Genomic DNA, 20,237 nt, shown 5'->3' on the forward strand with positions numbered 1-20,237 from the left:
CGCCCGGCTTCTCGACAATCACCCTGTCTATCGGTGCACCGCCTTGTGGCGTCAGGCAGCGGGCAGGGGTTTCCAGTACCTGGTGGACTGGGAGGGTTATAGCATCGAGGAGCGATGTTGGGTCCCTCCCCGTATCATGGACCCAATCATGGTCAGGGCCTTTCACAGGCCCATCCGAACAAGCCTGGTGGTCGCCAGGTGGCTCCCATTGAGGGGGTACTGTGAGGATTGCAGTATCTCCTCCTCCTTTCTGTTTGTTTGTCTATCTGTCTGTCTTCCTGGATGGGCGTGGTTGACCTACATTCCGTTTTTCCATCAACTCACCTCCGCTCCTGTTTCTCATCATCACTGATTACACCACTCACCTACAGCTGCTTAAAACCCGGTACGACCATCAGACTTCGCCAGTCCTACGACTACTCTCAGTGAGATCGACATCCACTCCATCCTGCCTGCCACGTCCAAGCCAACGTCCATCTCAGCTGCTGCTCCCGGGTTTTTCCTACTCAGCTCAGAGTTTTGTTTTTTCTCCTGCCTGTTTTTGTGGACTTAATAAATCCAGCTCTTTTGGTTACACTCCACCCAAAGTCTCCGTCCCAGTGTTTCTGCATAGCGGGTTCTCCTTTTGTGTCTCTCCCCGCGGAGTCCTAACAGTATCTTAAACTCAACAATCAGAGGAGCTTCCCGAACTCCGCGTTCCCACCCGAAGGTTGTGTTATGGGTTTGGGGAGTCTGATAAGGAAGTGATAATAAACCAGACGGAAGGAATATGTCAACTTGTCCTCAGTTACACTTCTCCTTTGTTGTTGTGTGTGTGTGTGATTAAGCTTTCAATAAAAGGCTGGACCAAAGGGGGCTCATGGAATGTCTTGGAGGTCGTCGTGCTCGTAGCACGTCGTCTGAGCTTCCCTTTGGCCAAAGCTTACAAAGATACTACGTTGTCTGTGATTCATTTCTCGCCTCCTTGACCGTGAATATTTTACATGATATAGAGAGGAAATACCTATCATAACTTGGTGCCGTGACCCGGATCCCAACATACCCATCGGCTGGATTTTTCTTTTTCCTGCGGAGCCACTGACACCTGTGCAAGGCCCCGACTGATCATCGGATTAAGAGACCGCTCAGCAGTGGATAATAATTTCTGCAGAGAGGAGATCCAGTCGTGGATTGACGGGATCCGCGGATCGGAAGACAGAGGAGACTGACCCAGACAAAGTATGTATGGTTTTGCCCTTTTGCGAAAAATAAAGGTTGATTACGCTACCGTAAAAATAAGGTTTTGCCCTTTTTGCGAGAAATAAAGGTTGACTACGGGTCGGGAAAATAAGGTTTGCCCTTTTGCGAGGAATAAAGGTTGACTACGCGTCGTAAAAATAAGTGTTGTGAACTAATACATATTCGTGGAGGGTATATGTGTTTGTTTAGCTTTGTTTGTTTATATTTGTTTGTGAATGAATGCTGTGACTCTATTGAATCAGCGTCGCCCGACCTGTTCAATTAGACAACCACAGATTGGCAAGTTTGGGTAAAGAAACGAGGAAATGTACTAATACTATACGATCACACCATAAACAATGGGTAATTCTCACGGAAAGCCTGAAGGCGAATTTTCAGGCGACGCATTGTTTATGTTCAAACAGGACTCAGATAGTGTAAAATATCTGAGAAAATGGAAAACAAAATACGGCTTTTCCGGCGAACTAAATGTTTTTGAGATAGAAACAATCTGTAAGACTCTAAAACCATCGCCATAGAAAACAAAATACCTAGACTCAGCGAATCAATACACCACGAACTAAAACAAGCAGAACAGTGGTTCCGAGCAGCAAAAGAGAGGGCACAAGCCCACGAAAAGAAAAATTAAGGCCGTAGAAATCACGCGAGGGAAAGAGAGTTCACAGGCCCTGTACACAAAAACCGATTTGGACGAGACCAACGTAAAAGCAGTTCACCAGCACCCGTAGCAACAGCGTCCAGCTCCGGAGAGGAGCCACAGAGCGAGCCGGATGACGAGGAGGACGTATCACCTCCAGCATACGACCGCCACCACACCGTTATATCCAAAATTAAAAGAGCTCCAGGACCCAAAGCCCCACCGATTTCCACACGCCACGTAACCGTCCCCACCGACATACCAAGAAAGCAAACGCATTTCCAATGTTACAAGTCTCTAATCCACATGATGCGGACACACCACAGTATGTGTTCCGGCCATGGATGGAGGCCGAATGTACCAATGCATGTGAAGGAGTTACTCCACCACAGAAAAACTTTGATCAGTTCGTATTAGATTTGTTCATGCTGGCGAATCCTACAAATTGAACGGCAAGGAGATGGAGAAAGTTATGCAGAAAATGTTCGTATACGATGGGTGAAATGCAGGGGGGATTATACAGGAATAGCGGACGAAGGAGCACCCTTTGTCCACCCATTGAACGGTCCAATGGGTGGGCGTTACAGAGACCAGGTAGAGGCCGTTATGACAAGAGCTCGCCCACTGTTCCAACAATCAGCATCCCACAGCAGATTAGCTGCATGTAAACAGGGACCCGGAGAGTCAGTCTCCGAGTTCCAATTCCGTTCTGAGGAGGAACACAGGGCAAGCAGTGGGATCCCCTACGAGGATGGGGGAGGAACACCCTACCAACAATCATTGAAACACGGCATCCTCCGTGGTATCCAGAAACCTATAGAGGACTGGATTAGAAAACACTGCGTCACTTGGGAAACAGCTAACATGGACACAATTATGTCAAATGCACGTCACGCAGAAAACCTCATTAAACTGAAAATGAACAAAGGACCAGAGGTCTACGTTCGAGAGGGGGGGGATTTTGGACTGACTGCATACCAGGACAAGGGGAGGGTACAGGGGAGGCCGAGGAAGAGGCCGTGGACAGACTCGAGGGAGGGGTAGAGGGCGAAATGAGGAAGAATGTTGGGCCTGCGGAGAGGTTGGACATTGGTCACGTGAATGCCCCAACCCTAAGTGGGGGCGGAAACGTCCCCTATGACAGCCACAGAGCAGCCCCAGCACCCTCGTAGAGAACGAGACTGACTACGAGGAGACTAACAAACAGAAAGATGAAGTAATGTTAGACATTTGTGGTGCTTGGGGTATGTTAAACGCATTAACAACAAAACCGTACAGAAAGATTGAGTGTAACGGGAAAACAGTGGAGTTTTTATGTGACACTGGAGCATGTAAAACGGTACTGACCCAAGTGCCCCCAGACACTACATTTACCGAAGAGACCATTATGATAAAATGTGCCAATGGTAAAATAGCTCGTCACAAGGTGACAAAAAACATAAGTATGACAGACCCCGAGACCGGACGAAACTGTAAAATTCCTGTCATAGTCGATCCTCAATGTCCAGTACCACTATTAGGAAGAGACGCCATGTTGGCCCTAAAAGTATACGTGACCCCGGTGCGAGGAGGAATGGTCGCAAAAGCATTGTCAGACGAAGACTCCGAGGGAGTGTACAATGCCCAGATGAGTGAGACCATATACTTCTCCTACGAGGTAAACAAAGACGTAGAAACATGGCTAAAAAACCGATTCGGAGAAACAAACAGGCCTTATACCGATCACAGACAGAAATTGCATTTAACTATGAGGGTGGGGGGAGAAAATGATCTACAGTACGTACAGGCGTTTTTGGCCCATGACCTTGTAAAGATTATGGCCTCCTATCTACTGAAGGACATTCCGGGAAATGTGTGGCTACAATGTGAATTGGAAAACACAGACAGACCATTGTTCCAGGTCCAAAACAGCGTTCCTCATGTTTCCATTAAAAAAGCCAAAAACTCCGAATGGAAAGATATGGGGCCCCGAGCTAAACGCGCAACCATGGTAACCGATTGGCATCCCACTCCGTCATCTGATGACATGCAATGGGAAACCAGCGGTTCCACTGGGTTTAAGCAAGTACACCCCAAAATCACTGTGCGGGCTGAACCAAAGATAAGAGAACAAAAAATAGACGACACATGAGATAATGTAATGACACTGGAGGAATCAATGCCAAAATTCCTCCAGAACATGCCATCCACTTTGTGGACTAAAGGACCAGCCGATGTGGGTTTAATAACAACAGCCGAGCCAGTTGTGTTGACACCAAAAAGTGATTTCAGACCATGTGTTAGACAGTATCAATTAAAACCCGATGCAAAAAAGGGCATCGCTCCCGTAATCCAGGAATTACTAAAAGCAGGAGTTTTAACAGAATGTCCAAGCTCTCCCTGTAATACAGCTATCTTTCCAGTGAAAAAGGCGAATGGTAAAGACTGGCGAATGATACAGGATCTCAGACCTGTGAATGCTGCTGTAATCATCAGAGCTCCAGTGGTCCCTGATCCACATACCATTCTGAACCAGATAGAAGCAGACAAAAATTGTTTTTCAGTAATAGATTTAAGCAACGCCTTCTTTTCTATTCCTGTACACGAAGACAGTCAATATTGGTTTGCATTCACATATGAAGGAAAGAGGTACACCTACACACGATTACCTCAGGGATATGCTGAAAGTCCCGCAATATTCTCAGCCGAAATTCAAAAAGTCGTGTCAGCAGCAAATCTGCCTAATGATAGCCAGATAATCACATACGTGGACGACATTTTGTTGGCCTCCACATCTCAAGAAGCATGTGAACAGGACACGAGAGCGCTACTTCTCCATTTAGGAAAGTACGGGTGCAAGGTCAATAAGGACAAGTTACAGGCAGCAAAAGCAGAAGTAACTTATTTAGGCCATGCAATCAGTGGAGAAGGAAAACGCGTTACTAATGACAGAAAGAAAGCAATATTAAATGCCCGAAACCAGAAACAAAGAAACAAATGTTGTCTTTTCTTGGGCTGTGTAATTATTGCCGTGCGTTCATACCAGAGTATGCTAAAGAAACTGCGCCCCTGTTAGCATTAGTGTATGACAAGCCACTCGCTCTAAACGACAGACTAACATGGACCTGTGAAGCTAATGAAGCTTTTGACAAAACAAAACAACTACTTTGCGGTAGCACAGTTCTAGCTCACCCTAACTATAAAAAGGAGTTCACTTTGGCAGTGGACTGCAAAAGAGGGTTTATGACATCAGTTTTGCTGCAACCAGCTGGAGATAAAATGAGACCTGTAGCGTTTCATTCGAAACGCTTGGATACAGTTGCTCAAGCCATGCCCGAATGTGTCCAATCCATTGCAGCAGCTGCAATGGCCGTGGAACAAACGGCAGATATCATTTGTTTCATCCCACCATATTGATGGTTACTCATGCAGTGAGTGCCTTATTGCTACAAGCAAAACTAACATTCCTGTCACCAGCGAGACAATTGCATTACACAGCGGTGTTACTAGGCCAAGGTCACATAACCATCCAAAGATGTATCACCATTAATCCAGCATCGTTTGTTCCCACAACAACAGATGGCACACCACATGACTGTGTAGAGATTGCTGATACTATCACGTTGCCGAGAGTTGACCTGAAGGATATCGCACTACCCGAAGGGGAGGTGTGGTATGTGGATGGGTCAGCCCAGAAGGATGCATGTGGAAAAACCAAGTTGGGTATGCGGTAGTGAGTCAGGGAGGGGAAGTAATAAGTGCAGGCCCACTTCCTCCCACATACTCCGCCCAAGCAGCAGAATTAGTTGCGCTGACTGAAGCATGCAAAGCAGGGTCAGGCCTAAAACTGACTATTTACACCGACAGCCAATATGCACACTCAACATTGTTCATATTTGCTAAAATGTGGGAAAAAAGGGGAATGGTGACCTCTACTGGGCGTCCAGTAGTTCATGCACTTTTGTTAACGGGTTTACTAGCAGCTATAACTTTACCAAAAGAATTAGCTGTAGTAAAATGCCGAGCACACCAGACAGGCATAGATGAAATAACAAAAGGCAATGCTAAAGCTGATGAAGAAGCAAAACGAGCGGCTAAAACACCACAGGTACACGCAGTACGAACAACACCGTCAAGTCCAATAGACATTGAGATCCTACGAGAGGCACAAGCGAATGCAACAACACAAGAAAAAGCCACATGGGAAACAAGGGGGTCCACGGAGGAAAACAATATGCTTTGTATAGAAGGGAAACCGATCCTACCAAGAAGTCTATTTAAGGCCGTGGCTATTTTGAGTCATGGGCGATGCCATGTCTCAACAGGAGGGATGGTATCTATGATAGAACAATACTTCTATACAATAAATATACAAAACTACTTAAAACTTTTTTGTAAAGCATGTGTAACATGCATCAAGCACAACCCTCAAGGAAACCTTCCCCCGGAGCGAGGCAGGTTCCCGCTCCCTGAATACCCATTCCAGGTAATGCACATGGATTTCATCGAACTCACGCCATGCGGTCATTACAAATACTGTTTAGTAATGGTGGATGCATTTTCCAAATGGGTAGAAATTGCACCAACAACGAAAGCAGATGCTGAAGCAGTGGTGAAAGCCATATGCAAATATATTCTGCCCACTCATGGCATTCCAAGACACATTTACAGTGACAATGGCTCACACTTTGTAAACGAGGTAGTAACAAAACTAAGCGTCATTATGGACATTGAACTAAAAAATCATTGTGCATACCACCCACAGAGTGCCGGATTGGTAGAGCGAACCAACGGCACCATAAAAAGCAAACTGAAGAAATGCATGACTGAAACAGGAAAACCTTGGCTGGAGTGCATAGACATTGTGAAGACATACATGCATATCGTTCCGACCCAAACGGGCCCTACCCCATTTGAAATCATTCATAGACGACCCTACCGCCTACCACTAACTCACCCAGATTTAGAGCAAGTGGGTGAGAAAGAAACAATAGTGGAGTACATGAAGAAGACCATGATGGGGAGAGGAGTCAGGGAAGCAAATGTCTTGCCAGATTCACCTGTCTCCCCCATTATGTCTGTACAGGTCGGCGACTGGGTCTTCATCCGCGTCATCAAGAAAAGACGTGGGCGGCGCTCGCTGGGAGGGACCATTCCAAGTCCTTCTGACGACTGCAACCGCTGTAAAGATAGCCGAGAGGACCACCTGGATACATCTCTCCCATTGCAAACTGTTCCCTACAGAAATCCCGGACCAGTGCCCTGATCCCGAGACGACCACGAGCAGAGGGGAAGACTGACTTCAAAGGGGCTGTCCGCTTAAAAGACAGCCATCTCAACGTCAGTGAAGAAACCAACAATCCCTGCTCTTAGGTGTCGCCTCGGATGATGGAGCGAGAGGTCCCGAGGAACTCAAACGAGAGGAGCAAGGGAGAAGGAGCGGAAAGAAGACCCTCCAGACTCAGAGTTAAGTGCAGAGAAATGTGTGGACCCTGCACCATCGGAGTCGTGGCAGCCATGGCCATGGCGATAGGCGCGTTCTGGTTGTGTTTTCTGTTACAGGACGCAGCAAAAAAAGGTTCCCAGAGGTCCCGAGGAAGAAGGGACATAGCTGGTACCAACCCGCTGCTGTCACAAGAGAAAGAATGGACACACATGCAACACAGTCTATGATGACATGGGAAGACCTGTCAATGCTCCCGTTTAAGAAAATATAACGTAAACTTTTGGTCTAAGCTTGTATGACATAATTGTGTAAAACTCCTCACAAGGAACGGACAATTATTGATGTGAAGCTGCTGACTAAAAAGTTTAATTCCCAAAGAGATTGGTGTGGTGTTACTAACAAATTATGTGTAAGAAAAAAAGAATAATCATGATTCTGCTTGGACTGCTTAACCCAAATACGTAAATCACATGCTGCTTAGAAATTAGACAAATCAAATGAGTGCCCTTATTGACCATGTTTAAATAATAAGCAATAGCATAAACAGGAGGGAACTGACAGAGATATAAATGTATGTTATGTTATTGCTTACCGTATCTTAAACTCAACAATCAGAGGAGCTTCCCGAACTCCGCGTTCCCACCCGAAGGTTGTGTTATGGGTTTGGGGAGTCTGATAAGGAAGTGATAATAAACCAGACGGAAGGAATATGTCAACTTGTCCTCAGTTACACTTCTCCTTTGTTGTTGTGTGTGTGTGTGATTAAGCTTTCAATAAAAGGCTGGACCAAAGGGGTGCTCGGCGGAATGTCTTGGAGGTCGTCGTGCTCGTAGCACGTGCGTCTGAGCTTCCCCTTTGGCCAAAGCTTACAAAGATACTACGTTGTCTGTGATTCATTGCTCACCTCCTTGACCGTGAATATTTTACATGATATAGAGAGGAAAAAACCTATCAATGATCGCCTCCATTGCTGAATGAGATTGACTGAACACTTTGGCCTGATTGTAAAAGACAAGGTCATTCTCGATTATCTTGAGTGCCACGCCCTTCCCGAGACCAAACAGACGACAGGTAGTATTACAGCCTGAAATTGCATGGACAAAGAGCGGGTGATCACAAAGTTTAGGATCGAGCAACTCCCTGGATTGTTTTATGCACCAGACTCTCTTCTACTTGGTGGAGTGTTTCGGCTCCGGTGCCATGAACAACATGTGTGCGTCCATTTTGACATGGTGCAGTAGGAGAATCAGCGAGTCTGTGTCCTCCCTGATCAGTACAGTGTCTTTTGTTTGGGCAGAAGCAACTGCTGTTTGAACAATTAACGCAACGCCGTCGTGCGTTGCCTGGTCTATGCTACAGCCAGTTCCATCCAGCTTGTCGCTTAGATAATGGATGCATCGCTGCTTGTTTGCTTTGGTGTTCAGGAAATCTTCTTTCTTTGATTGAATCATTATGTCACCACGAAGTGTCTTGTCACACCAGCACAAGCCCCTGTTCATCTCAGTTGTGTAGCATCTTTAGTTGCGGACTCATCTTTGTACCCATAAAAGACAACGACAGCAGCTCCATACGTATGTGTGACGTACGCAACGTACATTTGACACACACTGTCAGATGTAGATCAGCTTGGTCATTCTATTTCTATTTTCTATTTATTTATTTAACCAGGAAATGCCTCATTGAGATTAAAAATCTCCTTTACAAGAGTGTCCTGGCCAAGACAGCAGCAGCACGTCACACAAAGTTTATACAATACAACATAAAACATAAAACAGTGACAGACAATATATAAAACGAAAAACTAAATCACAGCATGAATAAAACCAAAACTAAGTCTCAAGCCAACACAACCCAGCTCACACAGGAGCACATACCTCCGTCATATAAAACATCGACAGCTAGATGAATTTCCCTCCAATATTTTCAATCTATTTTTAAAAACACCTAAGGAGACCGGCTCCCGGAGACCCAGGTCTGTCTGCAGCACATTCCAAGCCGCAGGAGCAGCAAACTTAAAACCTCTTTTCCCCATTTCCAAACGGACGTGAGGGACGGAGAGCAAGAGGAGGCCTTGAGCAGAGGTCACAGAGCGAAGATGGTAGCTTCCAGGGTTTTCAGCTGAATTAGCGTCCAAAGATACGATGGAAGTACGTGGAGAATAGCTTTATAAATAAGGACATGCCAATGATTTTGTCTCCGGATGGACAGAGGAGTCCAACCAACCCTCGCATACAGGGAGCAATGGTGAGTCAGAGCCTTAAGATTCGTGATGAACCTCAATGCTCCATGATAGACAGTATCTAAGGAGTGGAGACATTGAGAAGATGCATGCATATATAAGACATCACCATAATCAATCACAGGCATAAAAGTAGCAGCAACAAGTCTCTTTTAGCATTAAAAGAAAAGCAAGACTTATTTCGGAAATAGAAACCCAGCCTCACTTTCAACTTCTTAACAAGTTGCTGAATATGAGGTTTAAAAGAGAGTCATCAATCAAGAATCCCAGGTATTTATAGGATGATACAGACTCAATCACTTTGCCCTGAAATGAAATCATAGCTGGAAGGTTTAATGGCTTTGTTTTTGAGTTTGTAAACATCATCAACTTCGTTTTATCAGGATTCAACAATAATTTCAACTCATTAAAAGAGTGTTGCACAGTATCGAAGGCTGTTTGTAAGTGTAAGAGAGCCTGATGCTGTGTAGGAGCAGAGCAGTAAATGACAGGATCGTCTGCATAAAAGTGAAAATTGGCATTTGGCACATTTTGACCGATACTGTTAATATAAAAGTGGTCCAAGGACTGAACCCTGTGGCACACCTTTTATTATATCAAGAGAACTCGAGGTGATGCCTTCAGCCTGTACACACTGTGATCGGTTTGATAAATAATTTTCAAACCAACAGACAGTATGTTTTGACAGTCCAATAGTAAGAAGTCTCTGCTTCATTACTGCATGATCGACAGTGTCGAAAGCCTTGGACAAATCAATAAAAAGGGCTGCACAGTGTTGTTTATTGTCCAAAGATTCAATAAAATCATTTACTACCTTTAACGCTGCTGTGGTTGTACTATGTTTTTTCTAAAACCTGATTGATAGACAGATAAAATATTGTTTATGATTAAAAACTCCTTAAGTTGCTCACTCACAAGGGATTCTAGTGTCTTAGCTAAAACAGACAGTTTGGAGATAGGCCTGTAATTATTTAAAAGTGTGGGGTCTCCTCCTTTTAACAGGGGGAGAACAAAGGCAGACTTCCATATAAGGGGAATTTCGTTTGAAAGTAAGGAAAGATTAAAAATATATGTTAAAGGGGGTGCAATAAAATCAGCAGCTAACTTTAAAAAATATGGTTCTAGGTTATCCGGACCTGCCGGTTTTCTTGTGTCTAAAAGTTTAAGGGCTTTGTGCACTTCAGGAACAGTAACAGGCTTAAAACTGAAAGACTCACCAACAGTTTCCTGGCAACCCAAACAAGCAGAGGATTTCTCATGAGGATGGTTTAGAGTGTCAAACAGGGAACCAGAGGCAATGAAGAGCTCATTAAAACAGTCCAGCATGATGGCTTTGTCAGAGATGTCATTAGAGTCCTTGACAATGCAAGCGGGAAGCTCAATACCATTTCTACTTCCAGATAAAGATTTTATTGTCCTCCAAAACAGTCTTGGATTGTTGAGGTTGTTTGACGTTTCACTTAAAAAATGCTCAGCTTTAGCTTTTTTAATTGCAACTGTACAAGCATTGCGCAGTTGCCTAAAAAGCAGCCAATCTGACTCCAGACCAGAACCCCTTGCCTTGGCCCAAGCCACATTCTGCTCATGTAGTATCTTGGATAAATCTGAACTGAACCATGGAGTATCACGGCCTTTTATCCTGCACTTTTTGAAAGGAGCATGCTTGTCAACAATTCCAATAAAACCATCATAAAAGAATTTCCATGCACTTTCAACATCACCAATGAGGTTCATGGCATGCAATGAAGTAGAACACCACCATCTAGTGCATACTGGACATTTGCATTGGGTTCTCGTTGCTCTCCCTTCATAAACTCCTGAGCACATCGGCCAGTGTTGCCTTATTTGCCTGCAGGGGGAGTGCAGCTAATTCAAACAGTGCAGGTGGATGAGTGCAGAGCTCATACTTAAATAAGGATAAAACATCTTCTGAACGCTGTCCTATAGTTATTAACCTCTGAATTATCAACTGTGGATCCACCGTTACAGGTTGTCATTTGACCTCCACTGTTGATCTTGATCCAGGTGTCGTGGCCTGGTCAGCTTTCCTGAAGACATAATCCTCTACAGATACCCCAACAAAGGAGTTTAGAATATCTTCCCCAATTTCTCTTGATCGGTCAACGTTGACTCCTTTTTGTGCCGTCATGCCATTGGCGATGTTGACTGCTGGTATGGACATGACCCACAGTAGGCTTTGAGTTTCGGTCATGCTTTTTCCTCGTGTCAGGCCTCCGTGCGGCTTTACGCTCCTCAGAAATGTCTATGTGTACAGATTGTAAAGTCCTCTGAGGCAAATTTGTGATGTTGGGCTTTTTAAAATATACTGAATTGAAATCATTGGCAAGAACATCGTTGAGGCCTTTCCTGGGTGTTGACAATGATGCAACATCTGCATCATACCAGCCCATGCTTGTCTTGGAGAATGAAGGAGTCGTGAGCTCTTCCATAAGACATCTAGCTGTGCTGTTGGATCTTCTGCCTCCAACAATACAAGGGGTGGATATGTAAGAGATGGTAGTGCTGGAGTGATCTTGAAGTATCGAATGTTGATGCGACCAACAGCAGCAATGTCTGCAGCGGTCACATTGCTTTTGGAATATGCTTCTGTTCTTCTTTGGTGTTGCGTTGCAGCACGCCACTGACCAATTGGTGGTCATATCAGATTTGTTTCCATGACGATTGCATCCAATCAACTCGTAACCTATTCTAGATGATTCCTTATATCCAAAAACTGTATAATAGTATTTTAAATAATTAAAATATCTCTTGTGATAGCGAAGATATGAGACATTATAGATTTATGGCGGCCATCTTGGATTTTTGCATATTTAACCTATTTCCGCAACATTAATTTCTTAGGACTTTTAGTATGTTATTCAGGACACTTCATAGAAGACCTCTGTGCAAAAATAAATTCTGTTGCAATTTTTTCCATTTCAAAAGTTAGTTTGCCTGGACTACTGGTCCAGTAGACACAGCCCCACAAGCGGCTCAGCCGCAAAGACAGAGAAGGCCCCCGGGCCGGTTCAGAGACTTTGTGGTTTCTTAGGGGAGGAGAAATAAGTTAAAGTGAGACCGTAGGTTCCAGAAAGGGCAAGAATGTGCCCTGGTCTCACTGGAAGTGATGGTAGTCCACCCTGAACTTCTTTAAAAAAATTTTTTTTATTATTTTGGAGATGTATTGTTACTTTACTAATGTTGTTCCTGCTGTTACTAATGTTGTTCCTGCTGTTGACAATGTTGTCAATGGTGTTCCTTGGGGGCAAGGAACTTTGTAAGGGGAGGGTAATGTAGCGACCCTGTGAAGTGGCTGCCAATCACAGTGTGGCACCGTGCGTGCTGGTCGAGGGGGCGTGCCTGTGATTGGCGGAGTAGAGGGGAGGCGGTGTTAACCTGGGGAAGAAGGGGAGTTAAGTGTGGTTGACGGGAACCGTTGTTGACGTTGGAGCTGCGGAGCTGAGAGGAACACGCTGTCTGTGTTGGAGGATGCCCCAAATAAAGAAGGAGTAATAACGCCGTCCCGTCTCCGTGTCATCAGTCCATAACGTCTGAGACGTTACAGTATTCTGTGTGTAAATGTTCCCAAAATGGTAGTATCATATGATATGGCAGGTTGTGTAATAATGTTATTATGTCCCTTTAGGGAAATGGCATGGGCTTAAGCAGGCAGAGGACAGTGCACGTGTGTGTGTGTGTGTGTGTGTGTGTGTGTGTGTGTGTGTGTGTGTGTGTGTGTGTTTCAAGTTTCAAGTTTTTATTGTCACATCCCCTTTTATACAAGTATAATCGGTTCGTGAAATTCTTATGTGCAAAACACCCGACAGCAGTAGCAGACTAAAAAAAGAATAAGAATGAGAATAAACTATACAATATCCACACAAAAAAAAAGAAGAAAGTATTAACAATATATATATAAAACAATGTAATAGAATATACATCATGGCAATATATATATATAAAACAATGTAATAAAATATACACTTTTCTTTGAGACTATATATATATATATGTATATACATACAATATATATATACAATATATATATATATAAACAATGTAATAAAATATACACCATGGCCATAGATATTCACAGAATATGTTCTGGTGTGTAGTGTTAATGAGGGTCTCAGTCCTTGTTCAGCAGCCTGATGGCCTGACTGAAGAAGCTGTCCCTCAGTCTGTTTGTGCGGCACTTGATACTGCGGTATCGCCTGCCTGACGGTAGAAGGGTGAACAGTTTGTGGCCGGGTGGTTATTGTCTTTCAGCATCCGTTTGGCCCTGGCCACGCACCGCTTAGTGTATATGTCCAGGATGGAGGAAGCTCACCTCCAACGATGTACTGTGCCGACCGCACCACCCTCTGTAGTGCCCTACGCTCCAGGGCGGTGCAGTTCCCGTACCAGGCGGTGATGCAACCTGTCAGAACACTCTCGATGGTACTGGTGTAGAATGTTCTGAGGATGCGGCGGGCCATGTTGAATTTCCTCAGTCGCCTAAGGAAATACAGGCGTTGTTGGGCCCTTTTCACCACGTGAGTGGTGTGCGTGGTCCATGTGAGGTCCTCGGAGATGTGCACGCCGAGGAACTTGAAGCTGCTGACCCTCTACTGCAACTCCGTCTATGGAGATGGGGTGTGCTCTCCTCTCCGCTTCCTGTAGTCCACGATCAGCTCCTTGGTCTTCTTGACGTTGAGGACGAGGCTGTTCTCCTGGCACCACTGTACCAGTGATCCAACCTCCTCCCTATAGGCTGTCTCGTCGCGGTGATCAGCCCCAACACTGTTGTGTCGTCAGCAAACTTGATGATGACGTTGGAGCTGTGCATGGCCGTGCAGTCGTGGGTGTACAGGAGTAGAGGAGAGGGCTCAACACGCATCCCTGAGGGGCTCCCGTGTTGAGGGTCAGCGGATCTGAGGTGGGACCGCCCATCCTCACCACCTGGCGCCCCGACAGGAAGTCCAGTATCCAGCTGCACATGGTAGAGTGCAGGCCTAGACCTCTGAGCTTGGTGTCGAGCTTGGCGGGAACAATAGTGTTGAACGCTGAGCTGTAGTCCACAACCAGCATTCGCACACAACAGTTCCTCCTCCAGGTGGGAAAGGGCGGTGTGAAGTGCCATGGCAATTGCGTCGTCGGTGGATCTGTTTTGACGATATGCAAATTGCCATGGGTCCAGCGTGGCAGGCAACATGGAACAAATGAAGTCCTTGACCAACCTCTCAAGCATATACTGACAATCGAGGTGAGGACTACGGGTCCCCAGTCATTCAGGCAGGTTACCTTGGGGTGTTTGGGGACAGGCACAATGGTGGACATCTTGAAGCTCTCAGGAACAACAGCCTGGGACAGGGAGAGGTTGAAGATGTCTGCGAAGACTCCTGCCAACTGGTCTGCACATGCTCTGAGGCGCGCCCGGGATGTGGTCGGGACCTGCCGCCTTCCGGATGTCCACCCGCTTGAAGGCTCTGCGCACGTCAGCCTCTGAGATGATCAGCAGGCTGGTCTCCTCGGCGGCGCTGCCTTGGCGGGCTGCCGTTCACGTCGAACCGAGCAAAGAATGTATTTAGCTCGCCTGGGGGGGGGGGAGAGGAGTTCTTCTCTCCGCTGGGTTTTCCTCTGAAGTCCGTGATTGTCTGTAGCCCTTCCACACACCTCTCACGGCATGGCTCTTGCGCTTTTCCTCCACCTTGTTCCTGAACTCCCGCTTGGCAGAGCCGATGGTCTTACGGAGGTCGTGGCGGGCTCTTTTGTATTCCGCCATATTCCCGGAGTCAAAGGCGGTGTTACGCGTGCGGAGTGCAGCGCGAACATCGCCATTTATCCACGGTTTCTGGTTGGGATAAATCCGAACCGACTTGGTAGGAACAACGTCATCTATGCATTTCTTGATGAACCCGGTGACTGAGGAGCGTACTCACTGACGTTGTTGTCCGACGCGACCCTGAACATATCCCAGTCAGCACGTTCAAAACAGTCCTGTAGCATAGACTCCGATTGGTCCGACCAGCGTTGCACTTCCTTCACAGCGATTGGTTGCTGCTTAAGCCTCTGCCTGTAGGCGGGAGTAGTTGGATGGAGCGGTGGTCCGATTTGCGAGCGGTGGGCGGAGGAGGCTTTGTATCCATCCCGGAAGGGAGTGTAGCAGTGGTCGAGAATCCGCTCCCCTCGTGTTGCTTTTATGTGTTGGTAGAACTTGGAGAACTTTCTTCAGGTTCGCTTTGTTGAAGTCCCCGCCACAATGAAAGCAGCCTCGGGTGTGCCGACTCCTGCTCGCTGATCGCCCGTAGAGTTCCTTCAGCGCTATGTCCGTGTTAGCTTGAGGCGGAATGTACACAGCAGTTACGGTGACTGCTGTAAACTCCTTGTAGCCAGAATGGTCGACACATGAGCATTAGGTACTCCAGGTCCGGGGAACAGAACGACTTGAGAGTATGTACATGACTTTGGTTGCACCAAGATCTGTTTATCATGAGACATACCCCCTCCACGATCTTTACCAGAGAGAGTCTTTGTTCTGTCCGCGGTGGGCGGAAAATCCTGCCGGCTCGATGGCTGAGTCGGTAACCTCCTCCGACATCCATGTCTCCGTAAGGCAGATGATGCAGTTGTCCTTAGTTTCCGGTGGAATTGAATACGAGCCTGTAGCTCGCATAGCTTATTGTCCAAAGACTGTACATTTGCCAGTAAAATGGTGGGTAGTGGGGTCGATTGGCTCGACGTCTCAGCCTGACCAGCACGCCAGCTCGCTTCCCCTCCGTCGGCGGCGTTTGCGTGAATCGCGCCTAAAATGGACGGAGATAGTTCCGCTACTGTTCCTGGCGGGACGTCCGGTAAGTTGAAAAACTCTGGTAGGCGGCGAGCAACTGCCGATCCAATCTCCAGAAGTGTGCATCTGTCGTACGTTAACTGGCTGCTAACGTTTTGTGCAAAAATAGTCGCAATAAGAAGAATAAATAACAAAAAACTACTACAAAATCCGGGAGCTCGCAACACAGCCGCCATCACGTACGGCGCCATATCACATGTGTGTGTGTGTGTGTGTGTGTAACTAGGAAGAGGGGACTGAATATGCGTGTGTAACTTGGACAGTGATGTACAGGACAGGGGACATTTTATTCATTTTTATTAAATAACAGTTTCTCAACAGTTCCATCTTATCACCTCTCCTTCTCTCCTAACTCTCCTAACTCTACAAACTATCTCTCTCTCTAAATTCTCCAAACTCTCAACCAACAACCCACATGTTGAATGGATCCTGAGGGGTTTATATTGCTGTCAAACCTCCCAAAATCTGAACCACTTCCCGAAGCAGTCACGTGGTACAGCCGGGCAGCGAGGCTTCGGACGTCATCATTTTGGCTCCTCCCCTAAATGAAGCAAGCCTCGATACGCGCTTCGAGGAAACGCCCCCTCCATCACTCGACACACGCTTCGAAGCGTAACAACACTAATATATATATATATATATATATATATATACATATGCATATACATACATACAGTCAGGCACGTGCACAGATAGAGCCCTAGTGGTGCTCAAGCTCCTCCCCCTTTGCCCTGGATGAGTAAAGTGCCCTTTTTGCTGGAGACACTTTTTTTTCATTCATCAGTATTTAAGAATAAAAGTTTCTCTCTCTGTCATCAACTCCCCACAAATGTGATTTGATATCCGACGGGGCATTTATTTGAGTTCTTGTGAGAATTTCGCCCCGACATGCTCCGCGGCGCTCACGAGCCCCCCTGCCCCCGCCGCGCCCCTCCCTCCTCCTCCTCCACTTAAGGCAGGGGTGTCCAAAGTCCGGCCCGCGAGCCAATGGTGGCCCGCGGTCAGATTTCATATGGCCCGCGACATCGGTCATATAATGTGTTATTTGTGGCCCGCCAGATCTGTCAGAATAAATAAATCATAAAAACGTGAAAGACGTAATTCCTCCTTTCTAATGTATCTGGCTCTGCGTGGCGTGAACCCTTCTCCAAACCTATTTGCCATGGCGACGGCAAAAAAAAGGAGAAAAGTTGACAGTGAGGGCCGCCGCGTTCAGGAGCGGTGGGAATTACGAGTGTTTCCCCTCCCATGAGAACAGGGTGGGGGTCCGCCCCACTGACATGTTCTCTATAGCGCCAGATTACAACAGAAGTAATGTCAGGTTGTTTTATTCAACTAAACGGTCGTATATTATTGATCGTATCGACACAGCGGCATGTCATTTCTGTCTCTACGTGGTGGCGTTCACACTTCTCCTGGCTCTCGGTATCCCGGCGGAGCTCCGCGGTCCGTGTACGTAATGTTGTTTCGTTTTTTCGTTTCATTCCAAATACGGAATACGGAAATCACGTGGTTTTTTCGTTTTCCGTTTGAAAACCAAAAACGGAAAAACGGAATACCACCTCCGTATTTCGTTTCTGCCGTCTGAAACCAAAAACGACAGAACGGAAGTGCTTAAAATGAAGTCAAAATAAAAGCCAGTGATACATATTCGTATTATGAATCAATATAAAGAATAAATAATTAAACGGGGATATTTTAACGATGCAAACACATAGCAGGGCAACGTTAGAAGACTATTAATTAGTCAATATAAAGAATAAATAATTAAACCTGGATATGTTAGCGACAGTGGTGACGACGGGAAGTTTAATATTCATGTAGCCTACACAGCAAGAATCACCTTCTCACTTAATCGTTGCATTGTTTGATGCAACACAGTTCCTAATATAGATTAATCAAAGTAATGTTTCTGTGCAGAGACTATATTTCCACCGCAGAGTAAACGGTTCACCTTTATACCGCTAGATGGCAGTATACCTGTTATTGATACATTTGTATTTAATGCCGTTTATTTCCTCTGATATTTATGTTCATGGTTAATTTCCAGCATAGTTGTATACATCATGTATTTCCTTGTTTTATTTGTGTCATTTTGGAACTAAACATTCCGACATGGAAGAGTGAGGATATGATGACCACGAGGCAATACATATTGACAATTGAAAAATAAAGAGACAGTTGAGTTTTTCTTATTAAGCAGCCTTCAGTTAGCACCCAGTCACAGCACCACCTGTGCTTCACCTGTAACCTTCATTACTACATCATCATTACATCAACGGTTAATGGGGACAAGTTTTTTGTTTTGTTTTTCGTTTTATGTTTATATGCATTTGTGTGTATGTATAGTGTGTGTGTTTATATGTATATATGTGTGTGTATATGTATGTATATGTATACGTATGTATGTGTGTATATATATATATGATTCTTTGAAATAAGTTTTTTCGAGAAATCATAGGTTAGGGCACTTATAAGCTCGTTAGCTTCAGCCTCGACCCTTCGGTCAGCCACTTTCTTCTTTTGTTGAATTATGATTGTTGTATATTTTGCTGATCGAAATAAACTAAATCATCATAAACATGTAACCTGTTCTGTTGTTACTCTGCTGTCAGTGTCTTTACTCCTCTGACTACATCACATCATCATCATGTAGTACTTTGGTCTCCAGAAGGATGGAGCTCTGTGTTGTGTGTGAACATGTTTTGAGGAGTTGACTCCATGAGTTATTGTATCAGAGTGAAACATGGAGAGCACAGCTCCTCTCACATCTCTAACATGTCTCACATAGTTTATAGTAGTGATTGGCGTTGTTGCCTGTGTTTAGCCGTATGGCTATATCTCTGCATGTACATTTAGATAAGCCATATTCAGCTCAGAGCTTTCTTTAGCTTAGAGCAACAAGTCATGGCCTTGTTTAGCTAATAGCAACAGGTTTAGCTCAGAGTAGGCCTAACAGGTCATGGCCTTTAGTTTAGAGCAGCAGCTCACATGTAGGCTACTTATATCTGATCCAATGACATCTGCACACTTCTAGATTAGTAAAGAAAGACAATCTTTGGTATTTTCTAATTCTTTATGTCAAGCACAAGTTAACTACTCCCCTAAAAGAGGAAGCCTTCAGAATTAGTGGTAGCATTGCATTAGGATTACATTCTTGTATTTGAATTGTATTGCTGGATCTCAATTCCTCTGATTCTTCCATCTGCAGTCAATCTGCTCGCATGATTTACATCATCAAAGTTTTGCCTTCCAAGAGCTGTTCCAAATGAAAAGTGAATGTCAGATGTATGAACCGTCCTGACTGAGCTTCACTGAAGCTTCATACCTGCTACAAGCTCAGGTCAAAATGGTGTTTAGTATGATGTGATTTATAGGTTGGCTCAGATTGTTTATCATTGATGTTTGTTCCTGCTGTGTGATTGTAGTGCTCAGACATCAGCTGTGTTCTTAGTGAAGCAATAGGTGTCAGATTGGCATCCAAACTGAGGGTGTCAGGGTCCTTAAGCTGCCCTTCATAAACAAGCGAGGTTCCCAACCACATCGGGGTCCTCCTCCAGTGGGAAATCTTCACACTGGGACCAAATCTGATGTCCGGCTGTCGGGGAGACCGACTTATGAGCCTGAAACAAGTGATACGATGGTGGCTGATGTATGAAGTTATCATGGCTTCACCGCCCGAAACCGGCTGCAACCGTCTTGTGTGTGTATATTTTGGGGTGTACGTTTGTTACCTAGGTCAGAGGTCACTGAACAAGCCATCAGTGCCTTGCTCACACTGGCAGGGGGTCAACACACCGTGTCACTATCAATCGTTGGTGTTACAGGTCCAGACTTTCCCATTTCAGATTAAAAATGAAATTCGTGC

General features: G+C 45.4%; 1 long non-coding RNA gene across 1 annotated transcript; it reads left to right on the plus strand.

Moving 5' to 3' along the window:
• The first annotated feature begins 483 nt into the window (after nt 1-483).
• On the plus strand, nt 484-8,178 carry LOC130210440 (uncharacterized). The gene is made up of 2 exons (XR_008834807.1): nt 484-805; nt 7,951-8,178. It is a non-coding gene; the product is annotated as an uncharacterized LOC130210440 (long non-coding RNA).
• Nucleotides 8,179-20,237: the final 12,059 nt, after the last annotated feature.

The sequence above is a fragment of the Pseudoliparis swirei genome, chromosome 20 (genome assembly GCF_029220125.1).
Source record: "Pseudoliparis swirei isolate HS2019 ecotype Mariana Trench chromosome 20, NWPU_hadal_v1, whole genome shotgun sequence".
Taxonomy (NCBI): Eukaryota; Metazoa; Chordata; class Actinopteri; order Perciformes; family Liparidae; genus Pseudoliparis; species Pseudoliparis swirei.